Here is a 15,792-nt window from a genome sequence, read left to right as displayed (position 1 = left end):
TCATTTTATTTCGCGTGTTGGATACCGTTGTTTTTATGCGTCGATGTTTTTCTTTTGGAATTAAATTCGTTTGTTGACATCAAATATTCTCTCTTTTTATGAGTCAAGAGGTTTTAAGCGAAATTTTTTTAGTTATATCAGACACATTAAATTAACAGTTGGAAAAAAATTAATTTTTTGTGATTTTTTTGATTTGTGATTTTTCAGGTTAGGTACTATATAACTAAGGATACATAATAATATTGGAAAGCGATCCAAAACTTTAATTTAGACATTTTTATATTTTGAAGAGAGTATATTAATTTTTTAACGTAAGTTTAAATGTTCAGAAGAAATCGTCGGAGACCTTATAAAGGTTGATCCATATCAAGATTCCCCTGAAAAAACACAGAAACGTAAATTTAATGAGAAATGTTTATTATCATTCGAAAGAGCATTCCTTAGCATATATTTTTTGAAGATAGTCTGTTTCAAATGTTGGCTGCGGCCACTTCTCAGATGGTCCATCCGTTGAGCTCAATTTTCGATGACTCGTTCGAGCATTTCGAGTGATAATCGAAGCGGGATTGTCCGCTTAGACTTTGGACTTTAGATATCTCCACAGATCTGGGTGGCCAATCGACAGGAGCAAAATTTTTGGACGGCAATTTGCTTGTTTACATACCCATTGAAGTAGAAATGGCGCTCAACGCTGAACGAAGTTTGGCTCGAAAACTTCGGATGTTCTTGAAACTTTTCAAGAGCCAATAGAGCGAAACTATGTCGTTAGGGAAGGTCGAGAGGTTTCAGTTCTTGCACAAGCTGTATTTTGTATGCTTTCAATTTAAGATCTCGGCGTAAAATGCGCCAATTCGTTCCATATATCAGTTCGAGTTGCTGCGAACGGCGCCGAATCGACTCTGCGATCTCCGTGTACACTCTCAGCAACATCTAGTATGGTTTTTTCACTGCGTGCTGGAGGTCTATTCGGTTGAATATTATACAATAATAATAAGTCTCAAGATGGTTGATGGTGTTGCGAGTAGTACGCTCAGTAAGTGGATTCTGTCGACCATAAGTTAAGCGAAGTGAACGAAACACATTCTTTACAAAACGTGAAATTTTGTAATAAAGTTGAACGATTTGTAAACGTTGTTCAGGCGTAAGTCTTCCCATGATGAAATGCCAAACAGATACTGAATAAAAATAACATTACAGCTTGACACGACTCACGCATGATCAGATAATATATATAGGTTCGAGTGCTTCTCTCGAGATCTGTAAAGAAAAACGTTAGAAGATAAATACTACTGCTCCCACAACAATAGGGTCTAAGTAACTGAAACCAGATTTCTATCCGGCTGAGGACTATCAATTCGGCACCATTCCTCGAAATTACTTGTAACTGCTTGGTTATAGATTGGATCAGAGGGAAATTAAATATTTCGAAACCTTTCCAGCGAAATCAAGATTTAACCCATTTATTTTTTATAAATATTTTTTTTTTTTGTAGTTATTAAATTTATCATCTCAACACCACAATTAAATTGCAATTTCTTTTCCATTATTATCACACTTTCTAAATTAGTAGATTTACGTTTATGTTGGTTGACAGTCACACGTGCGGAGATTCATTCAATGACAACAACGTGACCTTTTATTTGTTAGAGTTTGTCGGGAGACTGACAACGATATTTAATTATGTTGACAAGGGTAAACATCGCAGTCTTTGTGGGCTGATATGAATATATTTGTATACAAATACAACAAAAATTATATAAATGTTAGTCGAAATATATGTTTGCATGTTGTAAGTGCCCTGTAGGAAAAAAGTTTCAGCATGAAATGAAATTTTGACACACACGGCGTCGTATTTTGAAATCTAATGAAATAACTAACTAGATCGGCCTAATAGTTCTTATATCCTCTTAGATAGTATTAGATAATTTTTAGTTTAGGACACTTTTTTGACAGCTGTCAAATTGTATTCTTATTAAAAATGGGTGAGTATCAATGGTTTTGAGAATTCTTACTTCCATCTTGATGAAACTATCCAAACGAACGAGTTTCCATTGGCTCAAAGGCTCCGGAAAAATGCTAATAAGAAAATCAGGTCAGAGGCTCTACAGTGTGAACTGGTTAACTTTCCTAGTGGGTGTACTTTAATACGGAAATTCGATGTAAAAAACATCCACATACACATATGTACATATATGTAAATATCGGGTGATTTTTTTGAGGTTAGGATTTTCATGCATTAGTATTTGACAGATCACGTGGGATTTCAGACATGGTGTCAAAGAGAAAGATGCTCAGTATGCTTTGACATTTCATCATGAATAGACTTACTAACGAGCAACGCTTGCAAATCATTATTTTATTACCAAAATCAGTGTTCGGTTCGAAATGTGTCTTATACGTATTTATGGTCTACATAATCGACCAAGTGATGCGATTTGACCAAATTGAGTAAACCAACCACACGAATGCGTCAAGTGCGTACAGAAGAGAATATTGCGTCTGTTTCTGTGGCTGAAGACCGTGAAATGTCGATTCGTCGCCGTTCGCAGCAATTGGGTTTGTGTTATTCGACCACATGGAAGATTTTACGCAAAGATCTTGGCTCGTGCAAGAACTGAAGCCGAACGATCTGCCACAACGTCGAATGAATTGATGAAAAGTTGGCAGAAAATCCGCTTTTTTATCGACAAATTTTGTTCAGCGATGCTTCAATGGTTGAATGGCTACGTAAATAAGCAAAATTGCCGCATTTGGGGTGACCAGAAGCCGTTCAAGAACTGCCCATGCATCCCGAAAAATGCACTGTTTGGTGTGGTTTGTACGCTGGTGGAATCATTGGACCGTATTTTTTCAAAGATGCTGTTGGACGCAACGTTACGGTGAATGGCGATCGCTATCGTTCGATGCTAACAAACTTTTTGTTGCCAAAAATGGAAGAACTGAACTTGGTTGACATGTGGTTTCAACAAGATGGCGCTACATGCCACACAGCTCGCGATTCTATGGCCATTTTGAGGGAAAACTAAGTTGGCCACCAAGATGATGCGATTTAACGCCTTTAGACTATTTTTTGTGGGGCTACGTCAAGTCTAAAGTCTACAGAAATAAGCCAGCAACTATTCCAGCTTTGGAAGACAACATTTCCGAAGAAATTCGGGCTATTCCGGCCGAAATGCTCGAAAGTTGCCCAAAATTGGACTTTCCGAATGGACCACCTAAGACGCAGCCGCGGTCAACATTTAAATGAAATTATCTTCAAAAAGTAAATGTCATGAACCAATCTAACGTTTCAAATAAAGAACCGATGAGATTTCGCAAATTTTATGCGTTTTTTTTTAAAAAAAGTTATCAAGCTCTTAAAAAATCACCCGATATTTAATGAAACCCATAACTCTGTCTCATCTACTGTTGTGTTAATAATAATTTTATTAATTGATTGATTGCATTCCATTTTGCGGCTTTATGTGTGAATGTTTTAGTCCTGTCAAAGCGTCTGTGGTGACATGCATGATGGTAATATTAGTTTTTGGTAAATATTTACCATAAGTGAGTATGACAGTGCGGGTAGTCGGTTGTTGGCAGACACAATGCCGATACCCAGCAGTGAGGCAATTTAAAGTTCTGCATTTTTTTGAGATGAAGAAGCGTGTGCAATGTTGAAAGCTGTTTGTTGGATGCCTCGAGAAATTTATGGAATTTTTACAAATTTGCAAGGTATCTCTTTTAATTTTATAAAAATCATTACTTATCAGAAGCTCAATTTCTTTCGACAGCTTCAAAAAGAATCGAATTTCAAACCAAAGGTTTTGAGCTGCAATAATGTAGCCAATCATTTAACCCCATCACACGAATTATAGTCAAGTTTCACACCTTATTCCTAAAGAGCGCATATAGGAAACTGATTTAAGATAAAAAAATAAAAAGATGATGTTACTTATAGTAGAATTTTATTACATTATCTGTTTAAAACTGTATGAACAGTTGATGAATAACTGAAGTAGCTTAAGAACTACGCTGCTGAAGAATATTGAATCTGAATCTATAAGTATGGTACAATAATTGGAGAAACTCAATATGAGTCTATGAATATCGATAGTGCTCCGCACTTAAGTCTAAACATTTCGTGGAACATGTTTTTGATTAGAGCTTCGAAACAGGAATCGAATGAATATGGTCCCCATGTTTTACTCATAAATAAAAAAATCACAACTAACTAAATTATATTTACTTGTAGAAGGTATGAAAATGGTAACAGGGATACAAGGCGCCCAGGCATCCAATAGAAGGAGCCAGTTCATAGCGATCTATCTACACTTGGGATGTACAACTAATGTGAACTCGCGAAGGATAGAAGCAACTATCGAAGTTTCGTGTTCTCGGCCCAGACAGACCCTCGGTTGTAGAAGAAGAAAAAGAAAGACAGCTTGAACCAAGAAGAACTTTAAAGCACAAACTTCGAAGGGAAGAGCTGAGAACACCCTATACTACGCCAATAGTTTATAAAAACAAATAATACAGAATCTCTGGACATTTGTCAAAACCTAGTAAAAATTCGCCATTGACGCAGAGAAATGAAATCGTCAGCATTATCAATGGAAATGTATAAAGAAGATATGGTAGTACTAAGTTTCAAAGTATGTATTCGAGACTTTATGTCAATGCGGTAGATAACTGATGATGTTTAATTTTCTTATTATTATTTTTTTTTTAAACACACAATTTCCTTGTTATTTTTCAGTTCTAGTTATAATCTTTCAAAAAGTACTTCGGATCGATTTTGTGGATTTTTCTAATATTGAAACATTGAAGTTGAAGTGAGTAGAAACTATCAGAGATGTCCACAGCAGCAAAAGAGACGATATAACCAAAAGAATTACAATGTGACAGCAACGGTGGCAAACTTCAAACAAATGACGATGAACCCACAGATAGATCCGGTATCAAGACAACATGCGAACGTGGTTTTCCACCTGACCCAAATACTACCGGTCCAGAGCAGTATGAAAGCTCAACTGGTAGTAGTTTCGGCTACAAGGTCCGACCGGAGACTTAATTCTGGTATCACGGGGAGCAGGAGCACTTGGGGTTCGCTTCAACTTCCTCATGCCGACTGGTCCCTCGGGGAGTATCGTGGGATTTGTGGTTAAAACCCGAATGATGGAAGAGCTGACACTTTGTCAGTTGCAACCGGGTGCTACCAAAGTATTTCGTGTAGCCATTCCACACTGCCAATTTTTACTCAAAATGCCAGGCATTTTCAGGGCGCTAATCAACGCATTGAATTGATCCGCCGTGGAGTTAGGATGTCGTCAGCAGGTACCAACGTTAAACACACTGAACGTCAATTCAAATACTTAGTGTCCATGGGTGCTTTGAAAGTTACCTTTACAAATTTCGTCATGACTTTAATCCGTACTTTCCGACGTGGATAGACAGTACGGAAGACTTTGAACTTTGTCCTCGGTACAAGGTAAGTAAGTACAATGGCAAAGCTAAAAATCCACACTTTGAGGTAAGGAGAGATATGAGTTGGAAGTTTGTTAAGTTTAACGGATTAAAGTACTTCGCACTCCGGCTTTCAATGCTACCTCCTACTAAAGAAAAAATCCCCACGGAGTAAACAATTTACATAATTCGATGAGTATACATTTTCTTATGCTTTAACCCTTGTAAACTGCTTTGGAGATATTAATTCTCATGATTTTATCCTTTTCATTACAAACGTCAAAATTTGTCATCAGAAGAAAATCTTTGCATAAATTTGCTTAAATTTAAGCTCATATTTTATTTGAAACACCGCTTGTTATTGTTGTTGGCTTTTTGTTGCATCTTTCATCGCGTATTCTTTCTTAATACGCCTTTAACCTCTAAAACTTGATTCTCTTGCAGCTGCATTGTATTTATATTCCCACATGTGAAGAAGGCTGTGAGCGTGTTCACCCTGCGTCCTCCGTAATCTTGACATTTATAGAGGCTTTGGGCGCCTACTCGCATTTACAAACACAAAAAAGCATTTAACAGCGTAAATAAAGAGCAAAAACGCACACAAGTACGCATTTTGAATGAGCAGAGGCCTAAAGGTAGGCGCTCAAGTGAATAAAGCTGGCCTCTAAGTAGGCAACTTAAAGTGCATACAAAACAAGCATGCATATATGTATGTGTGGGTGTGTGTTTGTATATATATACGAGTACATATATATAGTTGCATTTGTGTGTATTTGTGCACACGCAAACATGTTGGAGGCAAGCAATGCCAATGCGTGCCACAGTGACACATATTTAACTACATATATTGTATCTACAATATGTGTGTGTCGGTGTGTGTTAGTGGTGAAATGCAGGCGAATAAAAGCTTGTAAAACTGTAATTAAGTGCACATTGAAATGCTAAGGAGCGCACCGGGTGCAAACAAGGAATGTCGGAAAAGAGAATAACATGAGCGGTGTTGTTGTTGTGCGTGGCGTGTTGATAGCATTTTATGAATTAAGTTGCAAACTTGGTGCGGCGGCAGAAGACAAGTGTCACTGGTTATTTAAGGGGTTATATAATTATATGAAAAATGTTGGGCTTATTGTATTTTTATACTTTAACCAACAAGTGGCAAGGCTACCAAAATATATATTCGACACCCATTATACGTCTCAGATACCCATTAGTTCAATTTTCGATGACTCGTTCGAGCATTTCGACTGATACTGACAAATGACACGTGCGATGAAATGTCGCCGAGATCACGAGCTTCAATTTCAAGTATCAAATAGTCGGTCATTATGGCGCGATAACGGTCGTCATTGACGGTAACGTTCTCACCGGCATCGTTTTTGAAGAAATATTAACCGATGATTCCACCGGCTCACAAACCACACTAAACCCTTTTTTTCTGGATGAAATGGCAGCCCTTAAATCTTTTCAGGTTGCTCTTGGTCCCAAATTTTTTTCTTTTCCATTAGCGCCAGACATGGGCCTCATCGCTTAAAGTTTCGACTCGAAACCGTCGGATCTTCTTGCAACTTTTCAAGAAGCCATAGAGCGAAACAATGTCGCTTCGGGAGGTCGAGCGGTTTCAGTTCTATTATAAGCTACATTTTGTACGCTTTCAATTTAAGATCTCGACATAAAATGATCCAAGTCTTTCCATACATCAGAGCGAGTTGCTGCGAACGGCGCTGAAATAACTTTTTACGGTCTTCGTGTACACTCTCAGCTACGGCTGCTATATTTCCTTCACTGCATGCTTCACAATGCGCCAAATCTTGGAAAAGACCCGTGAAAGAAGAATCGACACACACCACCTCTTCGTCGATTTCAAAGCTGCTTTCGACAGCACGAAAAGGAGCTGCCTTTATACCGCGATGTCTGAATTTGGTATCCCCGCAAAACTAATACGGCTGTGTAAACTGACGTTAAGTAACACCAAAAGCTCCGTGAGGATCGGGAAGGATATTGATATCATCGGCCTCAACACCCGCTTCGTTAGTTCTGCTTTCTCCAGGCTGGACAAGGAAGCACAGAAAATGGGTCTGGCAGTGAACGAGGGCAAGACGAAATATCTCCTGTCATCAAACAAACAGTCGTCGAACTCGCGACTTGGAACTCACGTCACTGTTGACAGTTATAACTTCGCAGTCGTAGATAATTTCGTCTATCTTGGAACCAGCGTAAACACCAATAACAATGTCAGCCTCGAAATCCAACGCAGAATAACTCTTGCCAACAGGTGCTACTTTGGACTGAGTAGGCAATTGAAAAGTAAAGTCCTCTCTCGACGAACAAAAGCTAAACTCATAATTCCCGTCCTGCTGTATGGTGCAGAGGCTTGGGCGATAACAGCAACCGATGAGTCGACGTTACGAGTTTTCGAGAGAAAAAGTCTGCGAAAGATTTATTGTCCTTTGCGCATTGGCCACGGCGAATATCGCATTCGATGGAACGATGAGCTGTACGAGATATACGACGACATTGACATAGTTCAGCGAATTAAAAGACAGCGGCTACGCTGGCTAGGTCATGTTGTCCGGATGGACGAAAACACTCCAGCTCTGAAAGTATTCGACGCAGTACCCGCCGGGGGCAGCAGAGGAAGAGGAGGACCTCCACTCCGTTGGAAGGACCAAGTGGAGAAGGACCTGGCTTCGCTTGGAATATCCAATTGGCGCCACGTAGCGAAAAGAAGAAACGACTGGCGCTGTTGTTAACTCAGCTATAATCGCGTAAGCGGTGTCTACGCCAATTAAGAAGAAGAAGCATACGTGGTCTATTCGGTCGAATATTATCTAACAATGAATGCAGGGTCTCAAGATGAATTATGGTGTTGCGAGTAATGCTCTGACTAGCCAATTGTTTTGAGCATAAGTTGAGCGAAGCACGCGAAACACATTCTTTACAGAAAGTGAATTTTTGTTGATGTTTCATGATGAAATGCCAAACACTACTGAAGAAGAATAGCATGACAGCTTGACACGACACACGAGTGATCTCTCAAGAAAAAGCTGTTGAAAGAACTACATCTACTTAAGTTCCCCCTATAAATTTTAAATTATATCGTAACACTTTGTCAAAAAAACACTTTCTATAATGTTCCTATATCATCCTGCTTCAAATCTCTAAACTTTTATTTAAGTGAGTAGACTAACTTATGAAATACCGTACGAAAATTAATATTCTAGAGCTTTTTCAAAATTGTTGTACATAGGGAGATCTGGCGCTTCTTAGAATAAAAGTCTAACTGGTTTTATTTCAAAATCTTAAAAAGAAAACTAGTATCTCCTTTTTTCACTATTTCTAGTTTCATTTCGTTAAAACAGAGAATCAAGGAATGTTGGTAACCTCCAATGCGTTTCTGGTTCTGATTAAGCTCAACACTTCGGTTCTCTATATCTCCGAATGAATTACGATGTTTATTATCGTCTATGGAAAAGTTTTAGAAATTAGTTTCCTAGAACTGTTTGTGAAGTATTTTAATCTGCAACAGTGACAATATTTATACGACGGGTTCCCACAGTAGCGAAAACGAAAATAGAAAGCCGGAAAATGTTGGAATTTCGTACCAAAAATGTCACTCAACACATTGTTCATTCGAAAATGAGCGCATTGAGCCGAAGGTCACCAAAAATTACAAATGCAAATATATATTTACATGAAGTGACAAAATATTGTCAAATACATATACATATGTATAAGTGCCTGTGTATGTACACGTCGAAATAACTAATGTTATTGTGCTCGTTGATGTTATCACTGAAAAGTGCCACCGGCATGTGCATGGGTTGCCAACGGAAATTATTTAAAGCGCACTTCTGGCAGTCCGGCAACCTTGTAATGGCAACTCTTTCACTGTTCAGCTAGCTTTTAGCACTTTAGCAGACAATTTTGGACTTTTTGCTCGCCGCAATGTGAATGAGTGCTCATGTGCATAGCCAGCGGGCGCCAAACTTTATGCATATACACAAGCAAGCAGACATGTGCATGTGTTTTGCTATGTGGGCGCTAGTATTGGAACGTACATTGGCTCAAGTGCGCACCGATGCTTATATGAGTAATATTTACATACATATATGTATGTACATATATCCATACATACAGTTTTGATTTTTGTTGCGTTGCAATCTACACTCACACATATATACGTATGTACATATGTAGCTGAATGCATTTATGCTTGTAAGCGCATGCTTGCACGAGTATGTGATTTTATTGCCATTGGCAAAAAGTCGTGCTGAAAAGATTTTTTAATTACACGCTCAGTTGGGAAATAAAAATCGCTGAATGAACAGTTTAAATGTACGTATTGGCGTACATATGTTTGTGGTTGTGTAATGTGAGCTCCCAAATGAAACGGATTTTTGAATGAATAATAACCGCTAAATGACGGAATATATTTTTCATTGCAATTTAAGTGGAGTTATGAATAAAAATTTGTCGTTTAAAAATAAATTATTTGCGAGTTTTAATGATCCTCCTCAATAATTCATATCACAAATATTGTTTTGAAATGATATTTCATTCGAGTCGGGGCGAACATACAGACAATATTCTAACACTTAACAATTTTTTTTTTATTTTTTTCTTTTTTATCTGTTTTAAGACACATTAGCAACTGTATCCAAGAAAAATCGATTTTCAAAATAGTACACTTTCTTCAATTGGCAACCCTGTACGTAACTTTTCCAATTATTATTTTATGAAATTTTAAAAATAAATTACGCAGTTATAGCCGAGTTTAGAACAACGAGCTAGTCGTTCTTCATTTTCGCTACGTGGCGCCAGTTGGAGATTCCCAGCGAAGCCAGGTCCTTCTCCACATGTTCCTTCCAACGGAGTGGAGGACTTCCTCTTCCTCTGCTTCCACCGGCGAGTACTGCATCGAATACTTTCAGAGCTGAAGTGTTTTTATCAATTTGGACAACATGACCTAGCCAGCATAGCCGTTGTCTCTTAATTCGCTGAGCTATGTCAATGTCGTCGTATATCTCATACAGCTCATTGTTCCATCGACTGCGGTATTCGCCGTTGCCAATGCGCAAAGGACCATAAATCTTCCACAGAACCATTTTTATCGAAAACTTGTAATGCCGACTCATCAGATGATGTTATTGTCCATGAATCCAAAGTAGCACCTGTTGGCAAGAGTGATTCTGAGTTAGATTTCAGGACTGATATTGTCGTTGGTTTTGATGCTGGTTTCTAGATAGACGAAATTATCTACGACTTCAAATGTCAACAGTGACATGCGAGCGAAGTCGTGAATGCGGCGACTGTTTGTTTGATGATAAGAGATATTTCGTCTTATCTTCGTTCACAACCACACCCATACGCTTCGCTTTCTTATAGAGTCTGGAGAAAACACAACTAAAGGTGCGGCTGTTGAGGCCAATCATATCAATATCATCCGAGTATGCCAGCAGTTGTACACTCTTGTAGAAGATTGTACCTTCTCTATTCAGCTCTGCAGCGCGAATTACATATTTTTTCCAGTAATAGATTGAATAAGTCGCACAATAAGGAGACGCCTTGTCTGAGATAAGTCCTCCGACGGACTCCTTTTCGTACTGTCAAAAGCGGAATGAGTGTCTATCCTCTTTTCTAAGGTCTTTTCCAAGATTTGGCGCACTGATGAGGTTCGTCCTAAGAAGTATGGAGCCTTGGAGCCACAAATTTATTAAAGCAACAACTTCACTATATTCCCCAAAGGTGTGTCTACTAAGTTATTTCAATCTCAGTCTGCCAAAAGCCGGGCATAGAGGAGGAAGTGATCAGATGATTCCACCTCGCCTTTCCTAATACAGCTTTGGCAAAGAGCGTCTGACACCGCGTGGGAACCTATTGGACTGTGTCCAGTCAGAACACCTTCAATACTGTCTACATTTACTATGCTAAGAGCCAGTAGTTCGGAGGAACTCTTACATATGGAAGGCTTCCGAGAGTAAACTCCACCACCAATGAGAGTATTCTGAACTTTGTTCCTCCTTGAAAAAACTTACTGCACCCCTTCTGCAATGGCTTCGCGGTGTCGACAAATTCCTCGCAGATGTGTGAGCTGAGAAGGAACCGCCAGGGAAAGGTTTTGCGATGCAGTTGATATAAATTGAGAGGAAAACAATCGAAGCAGTGTGTGTTCCTGCCCAGGCCCCCTCATAAACCCAGCTTCCGCAAGTCAATTAGCCATCTCTCAGATACATCAATGAAGTAGAATTAGTTTAAAAAGTTAAAGAGACCTAATGACCTGGAGACTAGACCTTTATGCTTTAATCTTACATAAAATATACTTAGTTACAGGTCTTTGTATCTTTGTATTTATCTATTAACTAGCAATAGACCTCCAAAGTATGTTCCTCCCCTAAATTACGAATATTGCTTTACCCATTGAACAATTTGGTAAAATGAATAAAATGCCCATTTTCCTATAAAAATTTACGCCTTTCATTTCCTGAATACGAAAACTGAAAAAATTGTAATTTATTTGCAACTTTGCTCGAAATTTTGTAAACTCATTTGACTTTACTTTGGTTTACCAAAGCTAAACGCCCTCTTTCATAGCCTAGTACATATATATTTGCATACGCACAAGAATATTTATCCTCACCTATTTAGCCTTAGCACCTCAGCTTAGTTAACAGTGTCGGATCACCGCATTGGTGCACATTTTTCGACAGCAAAGTCAGACCTGGAGGGGCACAAGGGGCGACTGCTGTTGGCAATGAATGCCAAAGGCAGCCTTGAACCCTGCAACTTTCCAATGTTGCAACAAACGCATCACCACTTACAAGCACAAAGGTGCAGCCAAGTGGATATACACACCACTCAGTATATACAAGTATATAAATATGTATGTATATATGTATATATATCTGCACAGGCACACTCACACAAAGGTGTGAGCACAAATTTTCGACTTCAAACTGCAGAACTTCGCCTTTGTTGGCTCGCCAACCGGTGTTTTTGGGTCGTCAGGTTGGACTAATGAATTTATGCAGCAGTTGCTGTGAAATTTTGGACACTTTGGCAGTAGCTGCAGTGATCCGTAGACGAGTTAGGACAAGTTATGGGAGCCATGAATATATTCTGTGCAATGTCCCAGTAGCATCGTGTGTATGTGTGTGTGATGTTGTCATAGCTAAACTTGTGGTCTTTGCGGTCGGAAATACTCTTCATTTTATTTTATAAAAGTGTTATTTGTCCCAGTGGCTGAAAGTCGTATAATTTGTTCTAATTGCGGCATTGGCGTAAAAATTTTAGTTAAGACAAAGATTTGTCAAAGTTGCAAGGAGGAAGATGAGGTGGAAATATCTGGACGTTTTTTCCTTTAGAGTCCAGCTTTCGCCGGACTAAAGTTGTAACATTTCGGTTGCCATAATTACTACGAACCCGACGAATTGGCTGGAATTGATATTAGATATTCATAACTAGGAATTCTGGACATCACAACGGACTAAGTGCGATTATTTGTGGCCTAACGAAAAATCTACAGATTTTCTTAACCTAACCTAACCCTAACCACTATAGCAAAATCGAAGAAACTTTTTGAGAACAAGTCTTTCCAGCATCTCGTGAAACTTTGTGAAAATTGTAGAAATCTGTTTATATGTAGTCACGCTTACTATCATATAACGGATATGTTGAGAACTACGTAAAGTGGCATAACTCATTGGGAAAACACGCCACAATATATTTTACAGTTAATATGGTAAAGGGACATCCATTTCGAGGCTCCCTACTTTTTTAAAGAAAATACACAGAAACATCAAATTTAATGGGGAAGGTTTATTATCTCTCTCAAATATTGGCCGCGCGGCTACGTCTCATATAGTTCGTTCGTTGAATCCAATTTTCGATGACTCGTTCGAGCATTTCGACTGGTAACTGGCGAATGATACGCGTGATGTTTTGCTCCAATGCCGGAATCGAAGCTGGATTGTCGGCATGGACTTAAACTTCACATATCCTCACAGGAATAAGTTTATTGGTATGATATCACACGATCTTGGTGGCCAGTCGACTGGCTCAAAACGTGAAATTATCCCCTCACGGAAATGTTCTCTCAATAAATCCAATGATTGATGAGATGTGTGGGAAGCGTCGCCGTCTTGTTGAAACCAAATGTCGCCGAGATCACGAGCTTCAATTTCAGGCATCAAAAATAAATTATCTACAACTTCAAAGTTATGACTGTCAACACTGACGTGGGAGGCCAAGTCGCGAGTGCGACGACTGTTTGTTTGATGGCAGGAGATATTTCGTCTTGCTCTCGTTCACTGCCAGACCCATTTGCTTTGCTTCCTTGTCCAATCTGGAGAAAGCAGAACTAACGGCGCGGTTGTTGAGGCCAATGATATCAATATAATCGGCATACGCCAGCAGCTGTACACTCTTATAAAAGATTATACCTGCTCTATTAAGTTATGCCACTCGAATTATTTTCTCCAGTAGCAGATCGAAGAAGTCGCACAATAGGGAGTCCCTTGTCTGAAACCTCGTTTGGTATCGAACGGCTCGAAGAGGTCCTACCGGATTCTGACGGCTTTTGGTAGTTGCTCAACGTCGGTTTACACAGCCGTATTAGTTTTGCAGGGATACCAAATTCAGACATCGCGGCATAAAGGCAGGTCCTTTTCGTGCTGTCGAAAGCAGCTTTGAAATCGACGAAGAGGTGGTGTGTGTCGATTCTCAAGTCACGATTTACGGGTTTTTTCCAAAATTTGGCGCACGGTGAATATCTGGTCGGTTGTTGATTTGCCAGGTCTAAAGCCACACTGATAAGGTCCAATCAGTTTGTTGACGGTTTGCTTTAATCTTTCACACAATACGCTCGCTAGAACCTTATACGCGATGATTAAGTGTGCTCTGCCAAATCCACAAAAAGGGAGAGTGGAGTGGAGAGAGCAAGAGTTCAAGAGTGCGAATCTTGGCTGCAACAAGATAGTGGTCCGAGTCGATGTTAGGACCTCGGAGCGCACGCACATCTAAAACACTGGAGACGTGTCTTCCGTCTATGACAACATGATCGATCTGGTTGTTTGTCGATCCGGACACAGCCTGGTGGCTTGATAAATTTTCTTATGCTGCAATCTAGTACTACAAATAATCATTTTTCGGGCCTCGGCGAAGTCGATCAGCCTCAACACATTTGAGGATGTTTCGTTGTGGAGGCTGAATTTACCGACCGTAGTGCCAAAGATACCTTCTTTGCCCACCCTGGCGTTAAAGTCGCCAAGCACGATTTTGACATCGTGGCGGGGGCAGCTCTCATAAGCGCGCTCCAAGCGCTCATAGAAGGCATCTTTGGTCACATCGCTCTTCTCTTCCATCGGGGTGTGAGCGCAAATCAGCGATATGTTGAAGAACCTCGCTTTGATGCGGACTGTTGCTAGATGTCCATCCACCGCAGTGAATAATAATGAAATAGTCTCTCTTCCACCACGAATCCCACACCAAACTTGCGCTCCTTTATATGACCACTGTAGTAAATGCCACAAGGACCTACTCGTTTCAGTCCTTGTCCCGTCCATCGCATTTCTTGGACGGCGGTGATGTCAGCCTTTATTTTCACCAGGACATCAACCAGCTGGGCAGCGGCACCTTCCCAATTAAGGGACCGGACATTCCAGGTGCATGCCCTTAAATCGTAGTCCTTATTTCGTTTGCCATGGTCGTCATCAAAAGGGGCGTCTCTCACCCGAGGCAGTTGGTATCTTTTCATTGGTGGCGTTTTTTTACGTGGCGGGTCCCAAACCCAGCGCACAACCCTGCAGAGGGGATGTTTCGCCTTCTCACTTTAGCTCGCCTTCAAACGGATGTTCTTAGGCTACCCAGAGGATACTTGGTCAAAGACCGGAAGTTGTGAGCTGCTTGAGCCATGTGTAAAAGAATCGTTTCTGGCCACTCCCAAGTGAATGGTGATCAGAGAACTTTCCTCACTTGCGTGAACTTCTACACATGGCTCCATCCTCCATATATATCAGTCATATATAAGATATGTTATCAAATTTATACGAAAAGCTTATACGAATATTGTCTTGATATACTGCATTTTGGCGCCAAAAATGGGTGAGATCATTACATGACTTTTCACTGCCTCCATATGCTTTGAGCCTGCTTCCGAATTCAGTTCTTCCTTACTTATTTTTATAATAAAATCCTCACTTTGTATTTTTTCCTACCAACGGTAAATAGAAATACCACTGAAGTTTTCTTCGTTCTTCGTCTTCAAAATATAACTTCCACTCGTTCTTTCTAACACTTACCTTTTCCGTATTAATCTTCTTTCCCCTTAAGCGAGTACTTTGAAAGCCTCAC

The sequence above is a fragment of the Bactrocera neohumeralis genome, chromosome 5, assembly GCF_024586455.1.
Source record: "Bactrocera neohumeralis isolate Rockhampton chromosome 5, APGP_CSIRO_Bneo_wtdbg2-racon-allhic-juicebox.fasta_v2, whole genome shotgun sequence".
Classification (NCBI taxonomy): Eukaryota; Metazoa; Arthropoda; class Insecta; order Diptera; family Tephritidae; genus Bactrocera; species Bactrocera neohumeralis.
The sequence above is the reverse complement of the archived record's forward strand: the minus strand, read 5'-3'. Positions refer to the sequence as shown.